The sequence below is a fragment of the Hordeum vulgare genome, chromosome 3H, assembly GCF_904849725.1.
Source record: "Hordeum vulgare subsp. vulgare chromosome 3H, MorexV3_pseudomolecules_assembly, whole genome shotgun sequence".
NCBI classification, from domain to species: domain Eukaryota; kingdom Viridiplantae; phylum Streptophyta; class Magnoliopsida; order Poales; family Poaceae; genus Hordeum; species Hordeum vulgare.
This window is the reverse complement of record NC_058520.1, coordinates 494,399,362-494,406,988: the sequence shown is the minus strand read 5'-3', so window position 1 is coordinate 494,406,988 and position 7,627 is coordinate 494,399,362.

Sequence of the window (7,627 nt, the reverse complement as noted above, 5' to 3'; positions counted from 1 at the left end):
AGGCATAGGTGCTCCATCATGGCAGGATGAACGAGTCGCCGGAATCCTCAAATCTGCAGCCAACCGTATTAATTTAAATCTATACTCATACTCACAGTTTTGGTTCTGCAGGTCATAGATCTGCCCCTCGAGTTGATCAACCCTATCATAGAGCCTGGAGAGGTGCTTCCCAATGTCAATAGCATCCATCTTGTGATTGTTGGTGAATTCCGTGATCATCATGTGGTTGGTGTTGAGTCCACGCTCCACCATCCCGTGGCACTTGAAGACTTGTTGCTCCATTGCTTCGAGCCTCGTCTCCATGCTTCCGGTCTTCTTAGGCCCCTCAACATCACGGATGTGCAACATCCCCTCACTCATCTTAGTAGATTGAGGGTGTTTCAGCACTTCCGTGAGGTAGGGATTCATGACCTTCTCGAAGATCTTGTCCTTAGGAGCTTTTGGGGAAGTCATGATGGTCTAGATCTGCGACAGAAACAAGCTCGAAACGAAAACAGAGGAAAATTGTGCGATATGGAGATCAAAACCCTCGGGCGTATATATAATGATTTTTTCTGGACCAGAAGGAGTGCTCCGCAAGAAAACGGAGTCCGAGAGGCACACGAGGTGCCCACAAGCCCTGTTGCCGCGGCCAGGGGGGAGGCCGCGTCAACCAAGCTTGTGATCGCCTCGTGCGCTCTCCGGACTGCTTTTTATTTTTCTAATTTTCCATAAATTCCAAAACGGAGAAAATTTCCTATTGGAAAGGTTTCGGAGTCCAATTACTTACCGAAACACATACCTCTTCGTTTTCAGGGTCTGAAACAGGCTGATAAGCATCCCTTATGTACTCCTCTGGAGTTATGATATTGATGATATTGGTCTCAACATTTATGGGAGTACCAGAGGTGTAATGCTTGATTCTTTGCCCATTTACCACTCTAGGAAAATTACCTTCCGTGTTATTGATTTTGATGGCACCGGAACGATATACTTCCTCGACAACGTAGGGACCTTCCCATTTAGAGAGAAGCTTGCCTGCGAAGAATCTTAAACGAGAATTGTATAGCAGGACATAATCACCTACATTGAACTCTCGCTTTTGTATTCTTTTATCGTGCCACCTCTTAACCTTTTCCTTGAACAACTTGGCATTCTCGTATGCATGGGCCCTCCATTCATCTAATGAGCTGATATCAAACAACCGCTTCTCACCGGCAAGCTTGAAATCAAAGTTGAGCTCTTTGATTGCCCAATAAACTGTGTGTTCCAGCTCAAGAGGTAAATGACAGGCCTTACCGTAAACCATTTTATACGGTGACATGCCCATGGGATTCTTATAAGCAGTCCTATAAGCCCATAGTGCATCATCAAGTTTGCTAGACCAATTCTTTCGAGATCTATTGACGGTATTTTGTAAGATCAATTTGATCTCCCTATTACTCAACTCCACTTGACCCCTAGACTAAGGATGATAAGGAGATGCAACTCTATGGTTGACATCGTACTTAGCGAGCATCTTACGGAAAACACCATGAATGAAGTGTGAACCGCCATCAGTCATCAGATATCTAGGGACTCCAAATCTTGGGAAAATGACTTCTTTAAGCATCTTAATAGAGGTGTGGCGATCAGCATTTTTAGTGGGGATAGCCTCTACCCACTTAGTGACATAATCCACAGCAACTAAGATGTGAGTATACCCATTGGAACTCGGGAAAGGTCCCATATAATCAAAACCCCAGACATCAAATGGTTCAATGACAAGTGAATAGTTCATAGGCATTTCCTGATGCTTACTGATATTCCCTATTCTTTGGCATTCGTCACAAGACAAGACAAACTTACAGGCATCCTTGAAGAGAGTGGGCCAATAGAAACCTGATTGCAATACCTTATGAGCAGTTCTGTCTCCAGCGTGGTGTCCTCCGTAGGCCTCGGAATGACACTTCTGCAGGATCTGTCCCTGTTCATGTTCAGGCACACAACGTCTAATAACACCATCGACTCCTTCCTTATAAAGGTGAGGATCATCCCAGAAGTAGTGTCTCAAATCAAAGAAGAATTTCTTCTTTTGCTGGTAGGTGAAACTGGGTGGTATGTATTTGGCTAAGATATAGTTTGCGTAATCAGCATACCACGGTGCACTATGTGAAGTGCGGATGACATTCGATTGCTCATCAGGAAAGCTGTCATCAATAGCTCATGGTTCATCAAGGACATTCTCTAGCCTAGACAAGTTATCTGCTATGGGGTTATCAGCACCCTTTCGGTAAACAACGTGCAAATCAAATTCCTATAGCAGGAGAACCCATCTGATTAGTCTAGGCTTAGCATCCTTCTTCTCCATAAGGTACTTAATAGCAGCATGATCAGAGTGAATAGTGACTTTGGAGTCAACTATATAAGATCTGAACTTTTCACATGCAAACACGACTGCTAAAAACTCGTTCTCCGTAGTGGCATAGTTTCTTTGGGCACTGTCTAGAGTTTTACTAGCATAGTGAATGACATTCAACTTCTTGTCAACTCTTTGTCCTAGAACAGCACCAATAGCATAATGCAAGTTCCAATCAGGTGGTTGAATAATAGGTGCGGTTATCAAGGCCTTCTTAAGTATTTCGAAAGCTTCCTCACAATCCTCATCAAAAATAAAAGGAACATCCTTCTGCAAGAGGTTGGTAAGAGGCCTAGAAATCTTAGAGAAGTCTTTAATGAACCTTCTATAGAAACTAGCATGACCTAGGAAACTTCGTAAGATGATGCCTTCATTAACCATGAAGTGGCACTTCTCCCTTCAAGACGAGGTTGGTATCTTTGCATCTCTGTAAGACTCGATCAAGGTTGCTGAGGCAATCGCCAAAGGAAGAACCGTAGACGGAGAAATCATCCATGAAAACCTCAACAATCTTTTCACAAAAGTCAGAGAATATAGCCATCATACATCTTTGAAAGGTGGCAGGTGCATTGCACAAGCCAAAAGGCATACGTCTATAAGCAAAGGTACCGAAGGGGCATGTGAAGGTGGTTTTCTCTTGATCAGATTGTGCAACAGGTATTTGCGAGAAACCTGAATAACCGTCTAGAAAGCAGAAGTGTGTGTGTTTAGATAGCCTTTCTAGCATCTGGTTGATAAACGACAAAGGATAATGGTCTTTCCTGGTTGCCTTGTTCAGTTTCCAGAAGTGTATCACCATCCTATAGCCAGTAATAATCCTCTGTGGGATCAGTTCATTCTTATCATTAGGAACGACGGTGATACCTCCCTTCTTAGGTACGCAATGTACTGGACTTACCCAATCACTATGAGCAACAGGATAAATGATTCGTGCTTCTAGAAGCTTTAATATTTCTTTTCTCACGACCTCTTTCATCCTCGGATTTAATCTCCGTTGATGATCAGCAACTGGCTTAGAATCAGGATCGGTTTTAATCTTGTGCTGACATAGAGTGGTACTAATACCCTTAAGATCATCAAGAGTATATCCAATAGCAGCACGGTGTTTCCTCAAAGTTTTTAATAACTTCTTCTCTTCGTGATTCGAGAGGTGAGCACTAATAATAACAGGATATATCTCCTTCTCATCAAGATAGGCATACTCAAGAGTATCTGGTAAATGTTTAGCTCGAACACAGGATCACCCTTTGGTGGGGGAGGATCCCCAAGCAGTTCAACAGGCAGATTATTCTTGAGAATAGGATATTGTTCTAATACAATTTTATATATCTCATCTCTTTCATCCATATGCATATCATTTTCATGCTCTAGCAGATATTGTTCTAAAGGATCCGTAGGAGGTACGGCAATAGGGGCAAGAGCAATGATTTCATCCCTACCAGACGACTCTTTTTCATGAGGTTGTCTTCCAAACTTGGAGAAGTTAAATTCATGACACACACCCTCGAAACTAACAGTGACAGTCTGTTTAATGCAATCAATGTGAGCATTGATAGTGTTGAGAAAGGGTCTACCAAATATGATGGGACAAAAGCTATCTTGTGCAGTAGCAAGGACGAGGAAATCAGTAGGATACTTCATCTTACCACACAGGACTTCTACGTCTCTCACAATTCCCAGGGGACAGATAGTGTCTCTGTTAGCTAGCGTAATAGTGACATCAATGGGTTCTAACTCAGCAGGTGCAATCTCATCTTTGATTTCATCATATAGGGAACGGAGTATTGCACTAACACTAGCACCCATATCACATAAACCATGGTAACAGTGATCTCCTATCTTGACAGAAACAACGAGCAGGCCAACTACAGGTCCGTATTTGGGTCCGTATTTGTCTTTCGCGTGAGGTTTAGCAATTCTAGCAGAGTCCTCACAGAATTTGATAACATGCCCATCTATGTCTTCAGCTAAGAGATCTTTGATAATAGCAACACTAGGTTCAACTCTAATTTCCTTAGGGGGTGCAAGTCATCTAATGTAACCCCTACGTATCATAGTTGGAGCTTTAGAATAATCCTTTTTCCTAGCAGGGTAAGGTGGTTTCTCAGTGTAGGCACAAGGAACAATGGGATCACTAAAGGCAATGACTTTCTCTTCAACTAGATTGGGTTTAACTATGTTGATTTCTACAGGAGGATGATACTTAAACCACTTCTCTTTGGGAAGATCAACATGAGCAGCAAAAGATTCACATAGAGAAGCTACTATCTCAGAGTCAAGTCCATACTTAGTGCTAAAATCTCTAGAAGTGTTTGTTTCAACAAAATATTTAACGCAATCAAACTGGAAATTCATACCTGACTCCTTACCTTCTTCAAGCTCCCAATCTTTAGTGTCACGTTTGATTCTTTCCAATAAATTCCACTTGTGATCAATATCCTTCTTCATAAAAGAACCGGTACAAGAAGTGTCAAGAATGGTACGATCTTCATGAGAAAGCAGAGCATAAAAGTTTTGAGTGATAATTTCTCTCGAGAGCTCATGATTGGGGCATGAATATAGCATTGATTTAAGCCTCCCCCAAGCTTGAGCTATGCTTTCCCTGTCACGAGGCCAAAAGTTATAAATATAATTCCGATCACGATGTACTAAATGCATAGGATAAAACTTTTGATGAAATTCCAATTTCAACCGATTGTGGTCCCATGATCCACTATCATCACATAGCCTATACCATGTCAACGCCTTATCCTTCAAAGATAAAGGAAAGACTTTCTTATTTACCTCATCCTCGGGCAAACCTGCAAGCTTAAATAAACCACAAACTTTATCTACATAGATCAGATGCAAGTCTGGATGTGATGATCCATCTCCTGTAAAAGGATTAGCTAGCAGTTTCTCAAGCATACCCGAAGGAATTTCATAAAAGATATTTTCAGTAGGTACCTCAGGTTGAGGAACAACTCCTCGTGCTTCCGTTCGTGGTGAATATACCCCGAACAAAACTCCTCAAAGGAACAGTTTCCATAGTGACAAGTGACAATAAATTTCAACACAGTATATAAATGTTTCCTTACCAAATTCCACTTACCAAAGGCGCTTTCCTCCCCGGCAACGGCGCCAGAAAAGATTCTTGATGACCCACAAGTATAGGGGATCAATCGTAGTCCTTTCGATAAGTAAGAGTGTAGAACCCAACGAGGAGAAGAAGGCTCTGATAAACGGTTTTCAGCAAGGTAATAACTGCAAGCACTGAAAGTAGCGGTAACAAGTAATGGTGTAGTTAGGTGAAACGTAGCAAGCGAAAAGGAACAAGTAACAAGTAGTAGCGATGGCGCAGCAAAGTGGCCCAATCCCTTTTGTAGCAAGGGACAAGCCTGAACAAAGTCTTATAAGAGGAAAAACGCTCCCGAGGACACACGGGAATTTCTGTCATGCTAGTTTCATCATGTTCATATGATTCGCGTTCGTTACTTTGATAGTTCGATATGTGAGTGGACCGGCGCTTGGGTACTGCCCTTACTTGGACAAACATCCTAGTTATGATTAACCCCTCTCACAAGCATCCGCAACTACGAAGAAGAATTAAGACAGCGTCTAACCATAGCATTAAACTAGTGGATCCAAATCAGCCCGTATGAAGCAACGCATAGGCTGGGGTTTAAGCTTCTGTCACTCTAGCAACCCATCATCTACTTACTACTCCCCAATGCCTTCCTCTAGGCCCAAATATGGTGAAGTGTTATGTAGTCGACGTTCACATAACACCACTAGAGGAAAAACAACATACATCATATCAAAATACCGAACGAATACCAAATTCACATGACTATTATTAGCATGACTTATCCCATGTCCTCAGGAACAAAAGTAACTAATCACAAAGCATAATCATAATCATGATCAGAGGTGTAATGAATAGCATCATGGATCTAAACATAAACTCTTCCACCAAGTAATCCAACTAGCATCAACTACAAAGAGTAATCAACACTACTAGCAACCTTACAAGTACCAATCGGAGTCGCGAGACGGAGATTGGTTACAAGAGATGAACTAGTGTTTGGAGAGGAGATGGTGCTGATGAAGATGTTGATGGAGATGCCTCCCCTCCGACGAGAGGAGTGTTGGTGATGACGATGGCGACGATTTCCCCCTCCGGAACGGAAGTTTCCCCGGCAGGATCGTCCTGCCGGAGCTCTAGATTGGATCTGCTCAAGTTCCGCCTCGTGGCGGTGGAGAATCCACGAAAAAGCTCCAACCTGCTTTTTTTCTGGACGAAACCCTTCATATAGCAAAAGAGGGGGGCCATTGGGCCACTAGGGTGCCCACAAGCCCTGTTGTCGCGGCCAGGGGGTAGGCCGCGGCAACCAGACTTGTGGGCCCCTGGTTGCTCCCCTCTAACACTTCTTTCGCCCAGTATTTTTTATATATTCCCAAAAAAATCCACGTTGATTTTCAGGGCATTTGGATTTGCGCAGAATAAAGGACTCAGACTTGCTCTTTTTCCAATCCAGAATTCCAGCTGCCGGTATTCTCCCTCTTCAAATAAACCTTGCAAAATAAGAGAGAAAAGACATAAGTATGGTTCCACAAAGTATAATAACAGTCCATAAAGCAATAAATATCAACATGAAAACATGATGCAAAATGGACGTATCAGTGAGCTTCGCCCCGGCTTCCCTGCTCCTTCCCCCTCTTTGTAAGCGCGTGTAGGTGGACGCGGCGACGCCTTGCCGGAGTAGTGCATAGGAGCTCGAGCAGCAGCACCGCCGTAGCTAGGTGGTCGTAGATCCGCCATAGTAGTGCTTCTCTCGGTGAGATTAGGGCGGGAATGGAACCCTGGTGGTTCCCTCCCCCCCCCCTCGTAGGGCGTAGCCATCGGCTGGTAGCGTAGGGTCGCCGTAGCAACGCCCACGAGGTTCCCATGTTCCGGCCGCTGCAGCCCTGTGGCAGTAGCAGAGGGGATGCTCAAGAGAGCAACGCCCTCATAACCCACAAGTATAGGGGATCGCAACAGTTTTCGAGGGTAGAGTATTCAACCCAAATTTATTGATTCGCCTCAAGGGGAAGCGAAAGAATATTCTCAAGTATTAGCAGTTGAGTTGTCAATTCAACCACACCTGAAAGATTTAGTGTCTGCAGCAAAATATCAGTAGCAAAGTACTATGATAGCAGCAGTAGCAACAGTAACCAGTAGCAGAAAAGTGACAGTAGTAGCAACAGAGTAACACCAGTAGTGACAGCAGT